Consider the following 23,012-nt stretch of genomic DNA (forward strand, 5'->3'; position numbering starts at 1 on the left):
GTAGTGCGAGGGATTTTGTGCTGAAACCACCCCTCTTCGGGAAGAAGAACCAGGTCCGCCCTCTATAAAACGCAAAATAAATAAATAAGAAAGGGATGCTTACAATTGTGAGTAAGTTACATGTATGAGTACGTTTACTACTGTTGGCTATTCACAACCTTCTAGTGTAAATTTACTATAAAAGTGTAACTTGCATGTCTCCACCCCCTAAGTTGAAGGGGTGAAGGCATAATAGGCATACCTTACAACTGTAAAGTTAAGTCACATAACTTACAACCATAATTTATTGCTGGTGGAGACTACACACACAGGGCAGAGACTGGATGGTAATGAGTAGGAGATCTCTTCATACGGGGCGAAATCTCCACACACTGAAAACTCTGCATGTTAGTGAATAGGAGACATATACATCTCAATGATTAGGAAGATGACAATCACCTGAAAGCAATCAGGCACTCTTAACACACATTCATTTGGTACCATATATGTCCTTCCCACAACCTTGGATCTCTTTCTTTCCTTTTCAGCATTTGTCTCCTGCTCTTTGGTTTGCAGCTCATTCGGGGCTCCTCATTCAACAAGGATGGTGCCTGTGCTGTAGAGGAAGAGAATTTTCAATGAATGGAAGACCCATGTTGTTTAGTTTGTGGTGAAAAACTACAAACAACTACATGTGCTGCCTCCATTCTCCCTCACTGTAAGCCAGAAGGCAATCCTATAGAAGGAGGTGACTGTGGGGGACAAGAAGGAAAGGCCAGATTAAAGGAGGTGGGCAAAGGAGACGTTTTCCAGAATTTTTCTGCTAAGGTTTCCCTTGGAGGCCCAACTGGAGCCCCTCTCCATTTCCCACCACAGCCAACCCCACCCCCTGGCCAGCTTCTTCAAGAAAACGGTAATGTGGTGCCAGGTAAAAATTTACAACGTACACCCCATACTCTCCCATAATGTGTCTTGCACTATTTTCTGGATTTAAATAATAATACATTTTTATAATTATTTAATTATAAATAAATTAAAAATGGCGGAGCTAGTCATGCATGGACATTGATAATGTGTCAGCAACAAATCAATATCTCTCCAACCAAATCTACAAGCACTCATCCATCTCTCCACTTCACCCTTAACCCCGAAATCCACACAGGGCTGTCGCTTCACAAGCACAGCGGGTGCCACGACACTTGAGGGGAGTCTCACACTATATTTGTTTCGCCTGTTCCCAGTCCAGAAGCAAGCTGTACACTCACAGAGAATTACTTTTAGAAAGTTTTAATCATCACAAAAACACTAGACAGACGCATTTCGGCACTCGGCCTTTGCCAATGTCGAGGATGCTGGCGTCATCACATTGTTTAAATACATGTAGCTTCTAACTGGACAGCATGATTACCAAGAAGTCAAAAAGGGACATCGAAAATACATGGTCACTAGAATCATGGACTTTCTGACAGCCATCTTAAAATGCACTGCAAACTTTGCGTTACATATATGATTCAATGTCCTCCAATGTGCGTAAACATAAAGAAAGCAGAATAGAATTAAATTAACCAGTATTAATCAAAGATTCCTGAGGGGGACTTTGGCCTAATGCAAAAATGTACCTGCATTAATCTGGCTTGTTTGGTCTGGGATGATTAGTTAATATGAAAAGTAATTAAAAACATTTTTTAACATATTGCACACTTGAGATGTCACATGAATGAGTAAGAGATACACTGTATAATACAATTTACACTGAACCTCACTTCCGTGAAGATCCCATGGCCACATTTGGCTCCACAGCATGTTAGCATCAAATTATCAATCAGTGTAAACATTTTCAGCCAAAATAAATGCAACCAACTGTGTCATACCATTCAAACAATCATCTTCAAACAAACATCCATACCAGAATGCTGTAAATAATTTGACATTCCTAGTTCAATACAAACATAAGCCAAAGGCAGTAGTATCTTATATATATGGAATCACATGTGGACTTCCCTGGATTCTTTTCCTGCCCTGAATGGTCCTACCCCACACGTGATCACGTGCATATTAGTGAAACCACCCTGCCTGGTATTGGCCTGAAATTCATCCATCAAAGGGCCGGACATGACACTCTCTCCCATGGTAACTCTCTTTTCATACAATTAATCTGCTAGCCCCTAGGTTGCTATGCAAGCCTAGGATCCATCTTATATGTGTCCATAAGTCTTCGTCACTATTCAATCTCACTGGTGTTGTGCTCTGCATCTCAGTAATATATCTGTATTCCAGTTTCCTCAGCTTCTCAATTCTGTCCCTTCCCCTTTCATCCCTTTGCCTGATCAAAGCAAAAGATCCGCAGTAGGTACCGATTGTTGTTGTGTTCAGCCTGAAAGTGTCTAGCCACTGGATAAGAAGCATCCCAATTGGTAATTGCTTACATGTCCTCCAGCACCCGTTTTTTCGCTGAGTGCCCGGTACTCCCCACATACTTCTTATGACATGGGCACATTAGGCAATAGACAACATAATCTGAGTTGCAATTTAGAAGTTTGCTGATTGCGCTTTTCTTACTACTTCCCAGAACCTCATAATTCTTTGTTTTATGACTATGTTTACATGCCTTGCAATGTGCGCTAGGAAAAAAATCATGTAATCTCAGGTTTATTTGTCTTGGTGTGAGAAAATGGGGTCTTGCAGTATTCCCCCACTTTTTTGTCTGGCTTTTTATACAACTTTGACTACAGGGTACTGGGCCCCTGCTGTCCAGGTTCTCAGTACCAGTGTTCTTCCCCTGAAAATGTTCCACAATCGGCCCTTCGGCCCCCTTCAAGTCCCTAGTAAATAGTACCTGGGTCCCAGAGCATTGTGACTGAAGAGGGTACCCTAGGCACCCCTCACCTGGGCCATGCAGACTGACACTGCAGCATGTATGGCCTGGTGCGGACAAAACGAAAAATGTTGACATGGCACACTGCCTGTGTGCCATGCCAACATGCACAGCCTAAAATATAGGTAAGTCACCCCTGTAGCAGGCCTTACCAGCCCTCAGGCAGGATGCACTATATCTCAGGTGTGAGCATAACTGCATGAGCAGATATGCCTCTATAATATTAGGGCCTAGTCCTTAATATAGTAAGTGCCAGGAAAGCCATTGAGAGTACATAAGCTGGCAGCTCAACAACTTGAGTTCCACAGCACCATGATGGCATGACTGAACACAGGAATGTTTGGAACCAAACAACTCCTCTCAATAAACCCACGCTGATGCCAGAGAGGGATTTATTGAAACATGTACTCGGAAGGCACCTCCGAGGATCCCCCTGAAAACGTACCAACCCTGGTGTTGCAACAGACTTTCGTTGGGCAGCCTGCCACCACCAGACATGTTTCTGGACCCCTGAGTTGAGAGCCTCTGTTCTCTTGACAATAAACTAAGCACAACCTGGGCAGAGGAACCACACCTCCTCCCCCAGGATGGGCACAGTGTTTGAGAGGGAAGCTTCAAAGATATGCCACCTTTGTAATGTGACCCCCAGCCTCCGCTGCTAGCAACAGATGGCAGCCCCTCGTTTTCAACCCCACTTTGGGCGGGAAAACTGGCTGGAAACCCCAGAAATTATAGGAGGTGTGCCCACTTTCACCAACTCATCCCGTCAAGTGGAGGAGGTGAAGTAAAGCACATCTTTCAGTCCCCACCATCTTGAGGATGGTGGGACTCCTTCAATCAGGGCTAGGACCATGCCCCCTCTCACAGGAGGGTGGCATAATTTAGGGTGTAGACACCTCAGGTAAGGTGCCCAGTGGCCCACCCTGCTACTCCCGTAAAACACCCCTACATTTTGGGCCTCACTTATGAGGGCCTTATGACACCATTGTATCACTTTTTGTGATGCTGCAGTGGAGTAAAAAATGCCCCATATTTACAAAGTGAAGCATCTAGGCAGATGCGTCACTTTGTAAACCCCTGTGCCACATTATACCTGCGACAGGGTATAATGTATGCAGGGTGGGCATTCTGACGCAGAAAATCCTCGTAGAAGTGGTGCTGTGAAATCTATGAGATTTCACCGCACATCATCTACTGCGTCACTGCGTCAAATCCTTACGTCTGCTTGAAGCAGGTGTAAGGGGTGATGCAGGTCTTTTCATATGCAGCTTGCCCCCTGTGAAATGACACTTTGCAGGAGTTGCGTCTGTTTCCACACACAATCTAGCAATATACCATCTTTGTGCCGACAGATACGTCGGGATTCCTGATGTATCTGTAAATCCTTGCGACATGGAGCTCCGTACAATAAATACGGCGCAACCATGGTGTCGCAAGGATGCCGCACTGAAAAGTGTTGCATCACTGTTTCACCCCAGCGATGCAACACTTTTCATAAATAAGGCTCCTAGTATTCAGGTAGTTCCCTTAGACCTAGAAACTTTTTCTTGCTGACCTAAGAAGAAGAACGAGAATACACTGTGCAGCGAAGCATGAAGACCCCTATTGAATTGACCCCAGCCTTACTGGCCTGTCTCCAGCTTCAAAGACCCAGCAAAAGAAGACACCAGCGACTTTCCGAACCCAAGGTTTTTACACTGTGAATGTACACTATGAATGTACATAGATCTTCAGTGACTACCTTGAAATGTGTTTGCAGCCATCTTTGAATGTGTTTGCAATTTCTGAACAAAATCATTCAAAGCTGGTTGGGGGGATGAGGGTGCATCTGTGGTGGTCATCTTTGAATGGGTTTTTTCAAATATTACAATCCAATTTTTTTAGTACTTTCCACGCATCAAGATGGAGTGGTGTAGAGGGACTGGGAAGGCCGACTCGCAAAAAGCAAAATTGGGCTGAAGGAAATATATTTAAAAAGCAGGGCAAGCAATGGACGAGCTGTGGAGCGGTGGGAGCAGCGGAACAAGGACAAGCTGAGGGGGCTAGGGAGAAGTAACATATAGAGCAGGGGCAGATGGGAAGTGAAGATGATAGCAGTACAGGAAGAGAGAGAAAGAAAACACATGCACTCCCATGAAATGCCTAAAGAAAATAAAAGTAGCTCCCTAATTGCAAGCAATGTCAACATTAGAAGGTTACAGGTCAACCAATCACAATCACACTATCAGACCTAAATGCTCCAGAGACAGACAAATACAAGAGTAGGGAGGTAATCCAGCAAACCAAGAGGAGACAAGTGAGATAGATAACAAAGCCATTCAATCAACAGAGGGCTGGCCCAAAGCCTACTTTATGAATATTGGGAAAATTAGATCTGGCCAACAGACCATTATGTTACATTATGTTATATGATATTGATTTATATAGTGCACTAATCACCCGAGAAGGTATCCAGGTGCTTGGGCAGGTGTGTAGGTGTGAGGTGCCCAAGGTGCTTATACGAAGAGCCTAGCCTTCAGCTTCTTGCCAAACTCTAGAAGTGAGTAGGAGGAGGCTCTGATGGGCTGAGGAAGCGCATTCCATGTCTTGGGTGCGATGTAGGAAAATGAGTGATCTCTAGTTTTGTTTTTGCAGATGCGTATAATGAGTGTGAATAAAAGTGAGGCAGAGCTTAGGTGTATGGTGAGTTGGTGAAAGTGTATGCCACTGTTTAGGTATTCCGGTCCTGTGTTGTGTCGGGCTTTGAGCTGGCTGTAGCTGATACCTAAATATGAACAGTATTTTTGTGACACATACTGCATCTTGTATGCTTCTTTGGAACTCTGCCCCAATCCCTAAACATATAACTCAGAGGCAGAGCCCAGTAAATGAAAAGAATACAATCCCTCCTTGACCTAGTGAAAGGATTACATTATTTCCTGTAATTGATATCAGCAATGCATGGAATAATATGGATGTCCATTAAAGACAAACTATCTGCCTCTCTTTTGTACAATCATATACAGTAGATCGAACATGGGCCTTAGCTGATGTTTTAGCTCATGCCAGTGCATCAAAGATGCCTATATACACAGAATCTTAAAGATTATTATAAATACTAACCCCCTTGACCTTACATAAAAGACAAAAACGCTTTATTTCTGCTTTTCTTACATTTATAGATTGTTGGGAAGGAGATACTTGTCTCATTGATTCATTCATGCTACCGCTGTAACGGGTGACCTATCTGGGTCCCCCTCCATAATGCAGGGCTGCCCCGGGCCCACAAAAGGGGCTCTCCTAAGAGAGCGGCCCCCCTTAGTGCCACAGGATGGCACACTGTTAGCCTCCCAGTATTAGGGGGATCCTCGAGGGTCCCCCAGGCCTGCGTCACTTCGGGGCAGGAGAGGGCGGGGGGAGAGGTACTTAAACCTCTCCCGTCCACTGATCACCCTCTTTCTCTTGCTGCCCTCATGCCGTTTCCCTACCCACCGCGTACCCGGCGTACAGGCAGGGGGGGGGTTTCACTAACGTATTATTTTATGTTGCAGGCGGAGTTACAGGGCGATTCAGAGGATGTAAGGTACAGAAGGGTACCCTCTGCAGGAGCACAGTAAGGGTGCGAAAGCCAAAAATCCCGAGGGAGGTCCTCACGTTGGACCCTGGAGGAGTGACGGTGCCCCGTTAGTCCTTCGTGCGGTTGTGGACCTTAGCAACCGGGGGTTGCCTGCAATGCTCCGCCCCCCAGAGCTGGGAGGGGCGTCAGTAAGGGGGTGGACTGGCGGTCCGCCGGTGGGAGGGGCTATCCACTCCTCCAAATCGACAAACACCGGTTGGCGAGGGCCACCGGGTATTTTGGCTCATCAGGTGGGCAGGCGGGAAGGGCTGCCTGCCCTGGGATCGCCCATAAAATAACCCACCACATTGGCATATTTGTTGGGCAAATAAACCTGCAGCAATTTTCTCCACTAAAAATGTGTTGTGCCTGATTATTTCTCCAAAGTATTGCTGTGGGAGGAATGGGGAGTGTTGCCGATATTGGCACTATGTTCATTGTAGAGGCGCACATTTCATGGCTTTGCAGTGTAAATGGGGTGCCCTGTGGTTTGAGTGAAGTAGCAGCCGCATGAAAATATAAAGACACCTTGGATTAACTGACATATTTTAGCTGTCACTAAAGACTGTCCACCGACTCCTAGTGGGATAGTGTTTCCTGGATTGATTCATTAGTGGGAGTGTGGTAGAATACATAACACAAGTCCGCCGTGCATTTATTATTTCACTCTTTACATGCATGTGATGCCTACTCAAATCCCGCCTTTTTTATCAGTATGGAAAGATAACATGCCATGAATGTTATATTATATATAAAAACAAAGCAATTAGGTCCAGAAATCCTAAGGGAAAGCTCGGTTGTCTTAGTCTATAAATATTGTTCGCGGCTCACAATGTTATATAAACACACTTTTATCTTCCAGAGTATTATATTGGGTACAGAGCACAATCTTCTAAGTATCTTTGGCGCCAGTTTTGAGAAGTCGATGACGTATATCAGAGGCAGTCCAGTCATTGCCATCTCGATGGCGGCGCCGGCCCTCGTAGATGTACCACATCATTTCACAGGCGAAGTGTCTGCAGCTTAACTTCACTTGTTGACAGGCTGCTGCTTTAAAATGGCAGCGGTCCGAGTGCTAATCCCACAGAGAAGGAACTTTCTCTGTTCTCGAACATTTTCCTTCATGGCACTTCAAATATTTGACTTTACTGGATTTAGACTATAAGATGTATCAACACTGCTGGCTGCTAAATATGAACAAGCATTTGCAATGCAATAGGTCTCGCAGCATTCAAGTTTGAGTTATTGGCATTGTATATGACAATGTGTTGCATGAATTCTTTTCCAAACTCTGTATTGGCTGGTGGTGTTTGTGCCCGGTGAAAGCGTGCACTGACGGATGGTGGTGTTTGTGCCCGGTGAAAGCGTGCACGAACAACTTATGGCGTCTGTGCCTGGTGAAAGTGTGCACTGACGGCTGGTGGTGTTTGTGCCTGGTGAAAGGGTGCACTGGTGGCTGGTGGTGTTTGTGCCCGGTGAAAGCGTGCACTGACGGCTGTTGGTGTTTGTGCCTGGTGAAAGGGTGCACTGGCGGCTGTTGGTGTTTGTGCCCGGTGAAAGCGTGCACTGACGGCTGGTGGTGTTTGTGCCTGGTGAAAGCGTGCACTGATGACTTATGGTGTCTGTGCCTGTTGAAAGTGTGTACTGACGGCCGGTGGTGGGTATGCCTGATGAAACCATGTACTGATGGCTAGTGGTGTGTGTGTGCCTGTGAAAGTGTGCACTGATGGCTGATGGTGTGTGTGCATGGTGGAAAAGCGTGCACTGACATGTTTAGAAGTAAAGTGCGCCATACTGCGATTGCTACAATAGTTAATTGTGGATGTGCTAACCATTGATGCGTGCACTGATGGCTGGTGGTGTGTGTGTGCTTGTAGAAAATGTGCACTGATGGCTAATGGTGTGTGTGCCTGGTGGAAGTGTGCACTGCCAGCTAGTGGCGTGTGTGCCCGGTGAAAGCGTGCATTGACGGCTGATGGGGTGTGCCTGGTGAAAGTGTGCACTGACGGTTGGTGGTGTGTGTGTGCGCCTGGTGAAAGCGTGCACCGACGTCTGGTTCTGTGTGCGTGTGGTGGAAGCGTGCATTGATCGCTGGTGTTGTTTAAATAGCAACATACTTGGGTCCAGCATAAAGAGCACTCTTTTTAAACAGGCATTAAGAGTGAGACAGCACACAATGATCCAATGGTAATTACTAGTTGAAGGCAAATCGCATATAGAACATTAGGAACACTGCAATTCTTTACATTGATTCAGACGGTCCTTGCTGCATTCAGGACATTATCAAAAATCAGTGTGTTTCGTGAGAAGTAATACCTTACATCCTAAACAGCTGTTTTAACAGAATGTTCCCGACTTTAAAAAGAGAGATGACTAAAACATTGGCAGGGTGGCAGCATCCTGAATTTAGGTTGTATGAATGTTACTTTATTGTTTGACTGAAAGAAAAAAGCTCAACTATAATAAACTCCTAGCCAACGCTGCAACACCATTCTGCCAGCTAAGCAAGCCGAGTAAGAAGGGATGTGCGGACTTCACCCGAAGGTGTCAGAGCGAATTCACAATAGAAACAGAACTGATACATGAGAACATTACTAGTGAACAAAATACAAAGGCAAACGTTACATTACATGAGGCAAAAGTGACAATGATAACAAACCGTGCCTTACACAGTGTGTAAGGCACTTTTTGTTATCTTAGTCTAAGCCCGCCTGATTCTATGAAATGGCGGCGGGACGCGGGACAGGCCTTTATCCTTTTCTTTCACTTTCCGTTCCGCACTTCCGCCGCCGCGTATGCGCGTGCCGCGTGCGTGGGGGGCGTGGGCAGCAGGGCTGGCTGCTGCTGAGTGGTGGTGAGCAATGCCAGGCAGCCCCAGGGCACGCACAACATCATGCGGGCCAATAAGCAGTAAGCCCCTGTGCGTGGCATATGGGGCGCGGCAGGCGGCGCGCATAGCCAAAGAAGAAGACAAGAGAAGAACAACGAAAACTACGAACTTAACTGCCTTCCAAGTCCAAGACAAAGCAGCCAGGCGGCCAGGCCCGCCCACGCTGAGCTGCCCTGTCCGATTTCCGAATCCGAGTCCGAAGACCAAAGTAAGTCACTCAGAGTCTGTCACTCCGTCTCCGTCACCGACCGGCGGGGCAGGGCTGCTGCTGGCTGCCTGCCTCCAGGCCTGCTGCGTGCACTAATTAGTTGCTTTCCTGTCGCGCATTTGCCTGCTTCTTATTTATGTCCCAACTTGTCACTCGTGTTTGTCCCTCCTATAGAACATGCTTTCTCGCTTCTGTACTTCTTTGCTCCCGGGGCCGCACTCAGTGTTGCTCTCTGTTCTTGCCTGTGTGCCGCTTCCCTCCATATTGGGTTCGCCCTTGCACTCAACCAGCCCCCCAACCCCTGTTGCTTCCTCGCCTGCTCCATTTGCCCTCGGCTGCTGCTGAAGCAAGCAAGCAGGCAAGCCTATATTATAATAGTTACAGTGCGCAACGCACGCCAGGGACGGATGGTAACGGGCCCCGGCCTATAAACATTAATTATGGTGCCGTGGTGCGCACGCCCTACCGGCCTGGCCTGAGCCTTTTTAAAATTAATTAAATAGTTGGTAGTGGTACGCACTGGAGCCGGGCCGGGTCTTCATAATTAAAATGGTGCACGGGAGTGGCGGCGCGCAGAGTAGTGCTATTTTTATTTTGTATAGTGGTCATTTTCCTGCAGTTTTGCTCTTTTAGACTACTGTAAATAAAATGCGCTTTTATCAGCCAACGTAACGGTGTTCAATGCATTGGTCTTGTTAAGATGAATAGCTAAAATACTAGATTGTTATTCCATCATGTTTTTAAATGTTCAGCATCACATGCTTACTTTCGTGAGCTTTCTATGTACTTATGACATATGCATCATCGTTATAGTTGCTTCAGTCAAGGAAAAAATGCGTGTCTCTGCATCAGATGTTTGGTGATTAGCAGCTGTCCTAAGCAGGTGTTACAAAAGGAACCTTACATTATTAATCTAGTATGTTTGCACTCCGGAATTTTTCAAGCTAGCTCAGTTGGTTGATGCACCTGTTACAATGATGCAACTGCAACCTAATGGCCACTAGTTTGGAATCAAAGCAAGTTCGGCTCAGCATTTCATCCTTCTCATGCTGAGAAGATGAGCACCATGCCTCGAAATTGTTTGAACACCTTCTGGGGCCTAATCCATTTTTAAAATAAAACGTGTTCTAGCATCACTTCGTAATGGACATACACAGGTGATATTCACGTGGCTCCTTGCTCGTAGTGGGGAGTAGAATCAGGCCAAGCCCCTCTCCTGTGATAACAAAAACAACACTCGCAGGCAACAAAATACACATAAATGAGAGAGCTGGACCAAAAGCAGCAGAGTGCGGATCATCCTTCTCTTGCTCTGTCAGGGTAAGCTGCTGTCTGCTGAGCTACAAATGGGATCACATCTGAAAAGAACCCACCCGAGAGAGGAAGTGTAAACAAACACAGCGCGGTGTAATTTAGATTGATTATTGCAGTGGATTCTCGTGGATCGAAGCGCTCTCTTGTAGTGGGCTCAGGTGCACCAATTATCCCTAGACACCTGCGACTGACCTCTGTCTTTTGGGGTCATGAGACGATGAGAGAGAGGCAATGTGACCTGTCATCACTCAAAGATCTCTAAGCAGTTGCAAGACCTGGCATCCTTGACGTGTTTTCCTCTGTCTTTTTGCTCTACCACCTGTATTTTTGATGTTATGCTGGACTTCTTTTTTGCTGTTTTATGTACTCCGTACACTTTACCACTGCTAATCAGTGCTCAAGTGCAAATGCTACCTCTGTCATTTTTAATTCTGCTGGGTTCTCCATAATTTGCATATTTGATTTACTGGTAAGTCCCTAGTAAAGTGCACTGTGTGTGCCCAAGGCCTGTAAATCAAATGCATCTAGTGCGCCTGCAGCAGTGATTGTGCCAACCATATAAGCACCCCTGTAAACGTGTCTCCAGCCTACCATTGCAGTGCCTTTGAGTACAGTTTTAAACTGCCAAGTCGACCTGGCAAGTGCAGTCTCTTGCCAGGCCCTAAGCCTCCCTTTTACTACATGTTGGACACCCCTAAGGTAGGCCCAAGACACTCCCAGGGGCAGGGTGCAGTGTATGTTAAAGGTGGGACATGTGTAGGTATGTATTACATGTCATGATAGTGAAATACTGCTAATTTCGTTCTTCACTATTGTCAGGACTAGCTCGCCAATAGGATATTATTGGAGCTGCCTTGTATGTTTGCTGACTGGGAACACATTTTAAACCTAGATTGAGGACAGATTCCTCATCCCTTGTCAATACTTTCGTGGATAAATTGACTACTGTCGATGGTGGGATTTCTATTATTTGTAAAAGTTTCTGCGCGCGGGGCGCTGTAGAGTGCGGGGCGCTGTAGAGTGCGGGGCGCTGCGTTGCACTGTAGAGTGCGGGACGCTGCGGTGCGCTGTAGAGTGCGGGGCGCTGTAGAGTGCGGGGCACTGCGGGGCGCTGTAGAGTGCGGGGCGCTGTAGAGTGCAGGGCGCTGTAGAGTGCGCTGTAGAGTGCGGGGCGCTGTAGAGTGCGGGGCGCTGTAGAGTGCGGGGCGCTGTAGAGTGCGTGGCGCTGTAGAGTGCGGGGCGCTGCGGGGCGCTGTAGAGCGCGGGGCGCTGTAGAGTGCATGGCGCTGCGGGGCGCTGAGAGCGTGGTGCGCTGTAGAGTGTGTGCGCTGTAGAGCGCAGGGCGCTGTAGAGTGCGGGGCGCTGTAGAGTATGGGGCGCTGCGGTGCGCTGTAGAGTGCGGTGAGCTGCGGGGCGCTGTAGAGTGCGGGGCGCTGTAGAGTGCGGGGCGCTGTAGAGTGCGGGGCGCTGTAGAGTGCGGGGCGCTGTAGAGTGCAGGGCGCTGCGGGGCGCTGTAGAGTGCAGGGCGCTGCGGGGCGCTGTAGAGTGCAGGGCGCTGCGTGGCGCTGTGGAGTGCGTGGCGCTGTAGAATGCGGGGCGCTGTAGAGTGCGGGCGCTGTAGAGTGCGGGGCGCTGTAGAGTGCGGGGCGCAGTGCGTGGCGCTGTGGAGTGCGTGGCGCTGTAGAGTGCGTGGCGCTGTAGAGTGCGGGGCGCTGTAGAGTGCGTGGCGCTGTAGAGTGCGAGGCGCTGTAGAGTGCGGGCACTGTAGAGTGCGGGGCGCTGTAGAGTGCGGGGCGCTGTAGAGTGTGGGGCGCTGTAGAGTGTGGGGCGCTGTAGAGTGTGGGGCGCTGTAGAGTGTGGGGCGCTGTAGAGTGCGGGGCGCTGTAGAGTGCGGGGCGCTGTAGAGTGCGGGGCGCTGTAGAGTGCGCTGTAGAGTGCGGTGCGCTGTAGAGTGCGCTGTAGAGTGCGGTGCGCTGTAGAGTGCGGTGCGCTGTAGAGTGCGGGGCGCTGTAGAGTGCGGGCGCTGTGGGGCGCTGTAGAGTGCAGGGCGCTGCAGAGCGTGGGGCGCTGTAGAGTGCGGGGCGCTGTAGAGTGCTGTAGAGTGCATTGCGCTGTAGAGCGCGTTGCGCTGTAGAGCGCGTTGCGCTGTAGAGTGCGGGGCGCTGTAGAGTATGGGGCGCTGCGGTGCGCTGTAGAGTGCGCTGCGGTGCGCTGCGGGCGCTGTAGAGTGCAGTGCGCTGTAGAGCACGGTGTAGAGTGCGGAGCGCTGTAGAGTGTGGAGCGCTGTAGAGTGCGGGGTGCTGTAGAGTGCGGGGCGCTGTAGAGTGCGGGGCGCTGTAGAGTGCGGGGCGCTGTAGAGCGCTGTCGAGTGCGGGGCGCTGTAGAATGCGGGGCGCTGTCGAGTGCGAGGCGCTGTAGAGTGCGGGGCGCTGTAGAGTGCGGGGCGCTGTAGAGTGCGGGGCGCTGTAGAGTGCGGGGCGCTGTAGAGTGCGGGGCGCTGCGGGGCGCTGCGGTGCGCTGTAGAGTGCGCTGCGGTGCGCTGCGGGCGCTGTAGAGTGCAGTGCGCTGTAGAGCACGGTGTAGAGTGCGGAGCGCTGTAGAGTGTGGAGCGCTGTAGAGTGCGGGGTGCTGTAGAGTGCGGGGCGCTGTAGAGTGCGGGGCGCTGTAGAGTGCGGGGCGCTGTAGAGCGCTGTCGAGTGCGGGGCGCTGTAGAATGCGGGGCGCTGTCGAGTGCGAGGCGCTGTAGAGTGCGGGGTGCTGTAGAGTGCGGGGCGCTGTAGAGTGCGGGGCGCTGTCGAGCCCGGGGCGCTGTAGAGTGCAGGGCGCTGCGGGGCGCTGTAGAGTGCGGGGCGCTGTAGAGTGCGGGGCGCTGTAGAGTGCGGTGCGCTGTAGAGTGCGGGGCGCTGTAGAGTGCGGGGCGCTGTAGAGTGCGGGGCGCTGTAGAGTGCGGGGCGCTGTAGAATGCGGGGCGCTGCAGGGCGCTGTAGAGTGCAGGGCGATGTAGAGTGCGGGGCGCTGTAGAGTGCTGTAGAGTGCGTTGCGCTGTAGAGTGTGTTGCGCTGTAGAGCGCGTTGCCCTGTAGAGTGCGGGGCGCTGTAGAGTATGGGGCGCTGTGGTGCGCTGTAGGCTGCGGTGCGGGCGCTGTAGAGTGCAGTGCGCTGTAGAGCGCGGTGTAGAGTGCGGAGCGCTGTAGAGTGCGGGGCGCTGTAGAGTGCGGGGCGCTGTAGAGTGCGGGGCGCTGTAGAGTGCGGGGCGCTGTAGAGCGCTGTCGAGTGCGGGGCGCTGTAGAATGCGGGGCGCTGTAGAATGCGGGGCGCTGTAGAGTGCGGGGCGCTGTAGAGTGCGGGGCGCTGTAGAGTGCGGGGCGCTGTAGAGTGTGGGGCGCTGTAGAGCACGGGGCGTTGTAGAGCGCGGGGCGCTGTCGAGCCCGGGGCGCTGTAGAGTGCAGGGCGCTGCGGGGCGCTGTAGTGCGTGGGGCGCTGTAGAGCGCGGGGCGCTGTAGAGTGCGGGGTGCTGTAGAGTGCTCCACTCTGCACTCTGAAGCTCCACTCTGAAGCTCAGCTCCACTCCGAAGCTCCACTCCGAATCTGCACTCTGAATCTGCACTCTGAATCTGCACTCTGAAGCTCCACTCTGAAGCTCCACTCTGAAGCTCCACTCTGAAGCTCCACTCTGAAGCTCCACTCTGAAGCTCCACTCTGAAGCTCCACTCTGAAGCTCCACTCTCCACTCTGAATCTCCACTCTGAATCTCCACTCTCCACTCTGAAGCTCCACTCTGAAGCTCCACTCTGAAGCTCCACTCCACTCTGAAGCTCCACTCCGAATCTGCACTCTGCACTCCGAAGCTCCACTCTGAAGCTCCACTCTGAAGCTCCACTCTGAAGCTCCACTCTGAAGCTCCACTCTGAAGCTCCACTCTGAAGCTCCACTCTGAAGCTCCACTCTGCACTCCGAAGCTCCACTCTGAAGCTCCACTCTGAAGCTCCACTCTGAAGCTCCACTCTGAAGCTCCACTCTGAAGCTCCACTCTGCACTCTGAAGCTCCACTCTGAAGCTCCACTCTGCACTCTGAATCTGCACTCTGAATCTGCACTCTGAAGCTCCACTCTGAAGCTCCACTCTGAAGCTCCACTCTGAAGCTCCACTCTGAAGCTCCACTCTGAAGCTCCACTCTGAAGCTCCACTCTGCACTCTGAAGCTCCACTCTGAAGCTCCACTCTGAAGCTCCACTCTGAAGCTCCACTCTGCACTCTGAAGCTCCACTCTGAAGCTCCACTCTGCACTCTGAAGCTCCACTCTGAAGCTCCACTCTGCACTCTGAAGCTCCACTCTGAAGCTCCACTCCACTCTGAAGCTCCACTCCGAAGCTCCACTCCGAAGCTCCACTCTGAAGCTCCACTCTGAAGCTCCACTCTGAAGCTCCACTCTGAAGCTCCACTCTGAAGCTCCACTCTGAAGCTCCACTCTCCACTCTGAATCTCCACTCTGAATCTCCACTCTCCACTCTGAAGCTCCACTCTGAAGCTCCACTCTGAAGCTCCACTCCACTCTGAAGCTCCACTCCGAATCTGCACTCTGCACTCCGAAGCTCCACTCTGAAGCTCCACTCTGAAGCTCCACTCTGAAGCTCCACTCTGAAGCTCCACTCTGAAGCTCCACTCTGAAGCTCCACTCTGCACTCCGAAGCTCCACTCTGAAGCTCCACTCTGAAGCTCCACTCTGAAGCTCCACTCTGAAGCTCCACTCTGAAGCTCCACTCTGCACTCTGAAGCTCCACTCTGAAGCTCCACTCTGCACTCTGAAGCTCCACTCTGAAGCTCCACTCTGCACTCTGAAGCTCCACTCTGAAGCTCCACTCTGCACTCTGAAGCTCCACTCTGAAGCTCCACTCTGCACTCTGAAGCTCCACTCTGAAGCTCCACTCTGCACTCTGAAGCTCCACTCTGAAGCTCCACTCTGAAGCTCCACTCTGAAGCTCCACTCTGAAGCTCCACTCTGAAGCTCCACTCTGCACTCTGAAGCTCCACTCTGAAGCTCCACTCTGAAGCTCCACTCTGAAGCTCCACTCTGAAGCTCCACTCTGAAGCTCCACTCTGAAGCTCCACTCTGCACTCTGAAGCTCCACTCTGCACTCTGAAGCTCCACTCTGAAGCTCCACTCTGAAGCTCCACTCTGAAGCTCCACTCTGAAGCTCCACTCTGAAGCTCCACTCTGAAGCTCCACTCTGCACTCTGAAGCTCCACTCTGCACTCTGAAGCTCCACTCTGAAGCTCCACTCTGAAGCTCCACTCTGCACTCTGAAGCTCCACTCTGAAGCTCCACTCTGAAGCTCCACTCTGAAGCTCCACTCTGAAGCTCCACTCTGAAGCTCCACTCTGCACTCTGAAGCTCCACTCTGAAGCTCCACTCTGAAGCTCCACTCTGCACTCTGAAGCTCCACTCTGAAGCTCCACTCTGCACTCTGAAGCTCCACTCTGAAGCTCCACTCTGAAGCTCCACTCTGAAGCTCCACTCGGAAGCTCCACTCGGAAGCTCCACTCGGAAGCTCCACTCGGAAGGGGCAAAGATCGGAGCATCACGGAACTAAAACAAATATAAACAAGGGCTGTGAGTTACTCTGCGCATGCGCGGGGGCAAGCCTGTTCATTCCAAGCCAGCCTCAGCCAGCCTCGGGAAAAACGAAAGTAATAAAAAAGCGAAACTGACACTGCCACTGCAGACAATGCTGCGCGCTCCCGAGGTGAAATCCGGCACTGAAAACGCTCGTAACACTTTGGTGTCCACTCTCCTAAAAACGGATCACATTAGTTGTCGAGCTGACAGCATTCATGCTTCGCATGAATGCTAACGTCAGCTCGACCTAAAAAGACCTAGCGGGCATGTTCGGACACCTCGGCGTCTATTCACACTCACGAGCGATGAAGGTGACGGTTCCACAGCCGTTCTGTGTCTGCAAAGCTTTCAGACAGACACGAGAGAAGGACTGGGGGGAGGGGGGTGTTCGGCTAATGCAACCCCTGGAGAGGAAAGGCCCTTTTGTTTTCATTATTATGAGTGATATGTGTTTTAGGAGTCACTCTCTAAGACTAGGGCAGGATTTTAAAATAACAATGCATTAAAGTGTGCTAAGGGCGAGCTGTCATCGGAGATGCTTAAATCCTTCTTCCTCTGAGATTCTGAGAGTCTGATAAGAGCGACTTATCACTGCAACTCATCCGCACCGATCTACGCCTTTGCACAAATAGATATTATTTATAAACTCTGGCGAACCATTCATTATATGATGCAATATTGCTTTGATCCTGTTACCAAAATTACAATGTTTCTTCTTTTTCTCAACTCAACAGGGGTGGATGCCTAGAAAAAGTCATGATACTGTTGTTTTTCTAAATCATGTTTGGTATTAGCCAATACCTTTTCAATTTACTAAAATTATATGTATAGTACACTAATAGGGGCTTTCAAATAGCCATTTTCACCCATTGGTCCGTTACTGTGTCATTCACATTTTATTTTCGCCTACTAAGGAATACATCAAGGGTCAATGGATCAGCCCACTTCATCATTTGGGTAACTCTGCAGCATTCCACCTGTTTCCCAAGCAACACATCCACGCACAAAGTAGTTCCTTTAATTGACAGGCGCTAATATTGCAATATATACTTTATGAGGCCCAAAAAAATCTTTTAGACAGAAAAGTTTGCAAAAACCATGAGAAATCATAACAAGCACTGACAAAGGCAAAAGGCTCGCTGCTATCGCCAGACCTACTGACATTGAAAAGGCTTATTCTTCGTAAGAAAACTGAAGAGGTAAAACACAAAGCATTGCATCGTTAAAAAGCATTAGCAAAGTCAACAGATCCAGTCATAGCAAGCTGGTGCAATAGATATAATGCAAAAAAGAGGGGGGAAATAAAATATTCCATGGCCTTGCCAAAATGTGACAGCTGTGTGCTTGCAATAAAAAAAATGAAAACAAAAACATAATTTAATATTGGATATCATTTTAATAAAAATGTCCATATGCTTTCATCAGACAGGCGCACTTAAATGAGGTATATACACCGTTAGTGTTTTATTGGATATCACAGAGAAATACGAGAAACATTATTGGCTTTGAATTATTGTAACCTGAAAATGCTGTTTCATCACACAAGAATGAATAAATAAAAAAGAATTAAGAATGAAAAGAAAAGGTATTGTTAAAGTAAAGTATTCGATCATTGTGTCTTATGTATACTTATTTATATACAACAACTGACACATACACTGCCTTTTCTTTTTCTAGTTTGTTGGACCTGTACCTTTGAGAAATATATTTGCTCATCACCACACCCATAAAGAGATTCCCTCACCCAAACTATATTTAGTGAAACATTATAAATTGGTCAAGTAAACAGTCAATTACACTGCTACTAAATCCTCCATCCAAATATTTATTTATATATATCCACTCATTCTTCAATGCAAATTGTTATATATATAATGCATATTTAAATAACGAAGCAAACCATATTCACTGGATGATGTCATCAGTGATGTCATCAGTGATGTCATTTGAGATGTCATCAGTGATGTCACTGACCATGTCATGAATGATGTAATATGTGACATCATCAGCAGTGGATTGCGGGTGCGCGAAATATAGTTAGTACAACTAACTATATAGGAGCAATTTCAATGGTTTTGTATGAGTAAAATGTCCAGCTAACTATAACACCACTAAAACTTACATTTTTTGGAGTGAATTTCAAAGGTTTTGTAAAAGCTAATTCCTAACTATATAACTCCTGAAACCTATGGTTTTTTCAGTGAATTTCAAAGGTTTTTTAAATGCTAATTCCTAACTATATAAGGCCTGAAACCTATGGTTTTTTCAGTGAATTTCAAAGGTTTTTTAAATGCTAATTCCTAACTATATAAGGCCTGAAACCTATGGTTTTTTCAGTGAATTCGCAATGTTTTTTAAATGCTAATTCCTAACTATATAAGGCCTGAAACCTATGGTTTTTTCATTGAATTCGCAAGGTTTTTTAAATGCTAATTCTATTAGCGGATAAAGTTTTTATATATTCAAACGCTTTTTTAATGCTTATTCCTAACTATACAAGGCCTGAAACCTATGTTTTTTTTAGTGAATTTCAAAGGTTTTTTTAAATGCTAATTCCTAACTATATAAGGCCTGAAACCTATGGTTTTTTCAGTGAATTTCAAAGGTTTTTTAAATGCTAATTCTATTAGCGGATAACGTTTAAATATATTAATATCCTAGTGGGACCACCTGACCAGCCCTGAGGGGTCAGGGTGTTTCTACCCTGCCCCCTTTTTGTGTTCTACACGTTTATTTTTCTGCTTTCTTGTGCGTCAGTCTACTAAGACCCAAGATGGATGCCAACACTTCCTGGTTAGAAGTGTTGACAGCCAATAACCATGCAGCTTTCTCGGGAAGGCATGCTGATTGGCTGCCACTGTCTGTCAACACTCAAAACCAGGAAGTGTTGGCAGCCATCTTGTGCCTTGTTAGAACCAAGGCACAAGAAAGCAGTGAAACAAAGGTGTGAAACTCGCAAAGGGGCCAAAGTAGAAGCACCCTGACCCCTTAGGCCTGCTCAGGGGGTCCCACAAGGACCCCAAAGGCAAAAAAAATATATATATGTTTTTTTTTTTTAAAGTCGCGGGGTACGCGTACCGTGCGCGTACGGTACGTGTACGGTACGCGTACCCCGCGACTTTAAAAAAGAAATAATAATAATTTTGCCTTGGGGGTCTTTGTGGGACCCCCTGAGCAGGTCTAGGGGGTCAGGGTGCTTCTACCCTGCCCCCTTTTTGAGTTCTACACATTTGTTTTTCTGCTTTCCTGTACCTCACTCTACTGAGGCACAAGATGGCTGCCCACAATTTCTGTTTTAGAGTGTTGACAGACAGTGGCAGCCAATCAGCATGCAGCTCGTGCACGTAGGGGTACGCGTACGTGCGCGTATGGTAAGCGCACGGGTAAGCTAACGGGTAAGCTGCTATAGATATATATATTTTTTTTTAACCCAAATTACTCAAAATATTCTGGAGCACATATCTTGAGACATAGCAAAGGCACATCGGGCTACCAGTCCCTACAATTTTGCCAAGTTTGGTGAAAATCCATTCAGCCGTTCGAGCTAAAAGTGAGTCCGACCGCCCTATGGAAATTAACATGGGGAAAACACGTTTTGGGACCCCCTTTTATCCCAGCCCCCGCTTGACGAATCCCCCCCAAACTTTCAGGGAAGGACCGGAGCGCCGCGAGGCAAAGTTAAGGAAAAATTCAGGAAGATTCCTCAACCGGTGCCAAAGTTATTCCCAATAGAATGTTGCGATTTCCCTATGGAAACAGAGTCCCTACAGAATCTATGGTGGCACAGGAGTGGAAGCATGCCATGGTCGTTCCCTTGCGGAAAAAGACAGGCGCTGACATCACTAACTTAGCCAATTTCAGGCCCATATCCATGCTGCCTGCATGTTCTAAAATTTTGGAACGTAGCGATCGGGATCTCGTCCCTAGGTCATGTCCTCTCGGGTACTACCCTAAAGTCCTTTCGGGATCTTAGCTCCGAATTTAGCATGCCCAAGACCCAGTTTTTCCGCTACCTTCAATTTCGCCACGCTCTTACTCCTAGCCTGGTGGGCCTGGAACAACTCCCTGATTTTAGTCCTATTGAGGCTAAACTGTTTATGGGAGACCTAGGTGGCAAGAAGGTCTCGCAGATATATTGCTCTCTGGTCACTCACTGTTCCCCTTCCCTCGCGGCGCTGAGGGCCTCTTGGGAGGGTGATGTTGGTCCGTTGGATGATGACGACTGGCGTGAGGCCTTGGAGTCTCCCCGTGGTGCTGCTATAGCCATCCGCCTTCGCTTCATCCAGTTCAAATACCTCCACCGGGCTTATTATACTAGACACCGCCTATGGCGGGCGGGCCTTGTTGCAACTCCGGAATGCCTGAGATGTGGTTCTGAAGAGGGCACCCTGTTTCATACGGTATGGTCCTGTGAGAGACTGACTAGATTCTGGGCTGGGGTTTGGGACTGCCTGTCAGAGGTGTTGGGTTGGGACCTACCCCGTACCCCCAGGTTGGGCCTTCTTCATGTTCTTGAAAACGTTGGGGGCAATATTTACAAACGCCATTTGCTGTTGCTGGGGCTGGTGGTGGCAAAGAGAGATCTGGCACAGGCCTGGAAGAGCGAGCGCGCCCCCCCGATCGGGGCTTGGAGGGCGGGCCTGGACTTCCTCATGGGACTAGAGCAGCCTGTTTTTGAGGCCCGGGGATGTCCTCGCAAACACTACAAAATCTGGAAACGGTGGGCGGATTACCGGGGCCTGCTCCTTGACCCCCCCGTGGACATTGATGATGTATTACAGCTGGATGTGGATCCCCCACTCTAGGCTGCTGGCTGGCTCCACCTTTGCAGGCTATCTCATGTTGCTGGACTGTGATCACGTGCACTGGGTTAGGGTGGGATAAGGGGTGGGTAGCTGCGGGCGGGGCTGGTTGGTGTTTTTGGGGTTGGGTGGGTGGGGTAGTTCGCTGTCATTCACTGTATAACGATGAGTTCGAAGCTGTGCTAATGATGTGTCTTTTTCTATCTGTCGTTGACAATCTACTCCTGACTGTGGAGGGTTGTGTTGAGCTTTGCTTGAACTCATAATAAAAAATTGGTTATGAAAAAAAAAAAATTTGGAACGACATGTGAACACCCAGCTTAATTCGTTTGTCGAGAACGTGGGATATCTTCATCTGTCCCAATCCGGGTTTCGCGCTCATTATTCCACTGAATCCGCACTCCTCGGGGTGACGGAGAGGCTTCGGCACGGTATCGATCGCGGGGAGACCTTTGCACTCATCCTTTTGGATTTGAGTGCAGCGTTCAATACCGTGTCTCATTCCATTCTTCTTGACTCTCTCCGCTCCCTTGGTGTTGCTGGATCTGCGCTGGCCTGGATTGCCTCCTTTTTAGGTGGGCGCACCTTTCAGGTGTTTTCGACAGAAGCTGAATCTGCTGTCTATTCATCGGCATACGGCGTCCCCCAGGGGTCGATTCTCCGCCCTGTGCTGTTTAACATCTATATCAGACCCCTTGCTACCATCGTGGAGGACGCCGGTTTGACAATCTATTCGTATGCCGACGACACGCAGATTGTGTTCTCTCTCTCCAGCAGTGAGGGCCATGAGGTCTCTGCCTTGAAATCTGGCCTGTCATGTGTTGCTGCTTGGATGCACGACCATCTGCTCAAGCTCAACGGTGACAAGACCGAGGTTGTCATCTTGGGCAAGATTAGGGATTTCAGGGACGTTAGACATTTCACTCATACAAAACCAGAGAAATGAGTCCATTATAGTTAGTTGAGCTAACTATAACTTGCGCCCACGCAATGCACTGAGGACACAAAAGGACCTCATCGCCCCACCAGCAGTGCGCCAGGTGCTGTGTTTGCAGAGTGGTGTAAAAAGGGGAGTGGCTTCGGATCACCTCTCTGCAATCCAGCTGTGTGGAACTTACTGGAGGCACTTGCTGGGCTAGCTGGCCCCAAGGGACCCTGAGTATTCAAGGGAACTTAATACCCCAACTTAGAACGTGCCAGGGGGTGCGTTTGCAGGGTGGTGCAGGGAGGGGGCGGGGCCTCCGGTGAGATGCCTTTGTCTTTGTTTTAAATATTTGTGGAAGGGGGGGCTGTGTGGCCCCCCTTCTTTTATGATTTTTTGGGCCCTGGGAACCCCATCCCCTGGCCCTGAGCATTAAAAAAAAAACGGGAAGGGAGCTGTGTGGCCTACCTTCCCAGGGCGGCTATTGACCCCGGGTATCCCATTCCCGGGGCCTGGCCAGCAATTTCAATATATTTATTGGGGAGGATGGCCGTGTGGACCCCACCCTCCTGAGGCCTATAATGGTCCGGGGACCCCATCCCCCTGGGCATAGCCTTGTTTAAAAAAAAAAGAAAATTGCACGGGAGGGGGACGCATGGCCCCCCTTCCATTTGCCACCTCTGGCCCCGGGGACCACATCCCCCGGGGCCAGGACAACCTGTGTTTTTTTTTTAGAAGGGGGGCCGCATGGCCCCCTCCTGAGGCCAATTATGGGGCCGGCATTTCGGTTTAAAAATTATTTTTCTTTGCAT

This window comes from Lissotriton helveticus, chromosome 3_1, assembly GCF_964261635.1.
Source record: "Lissotriton helveticus chromosome 3_1, aLisHel1.1, whole genome shotgun sequence".
Classification (NCBI taxonomy): Eukaryota; Metazoa; Chordata; class Amphibia; order Caudata; family Salamandridae; genus Lissotriton; species Lissotriton helveticus.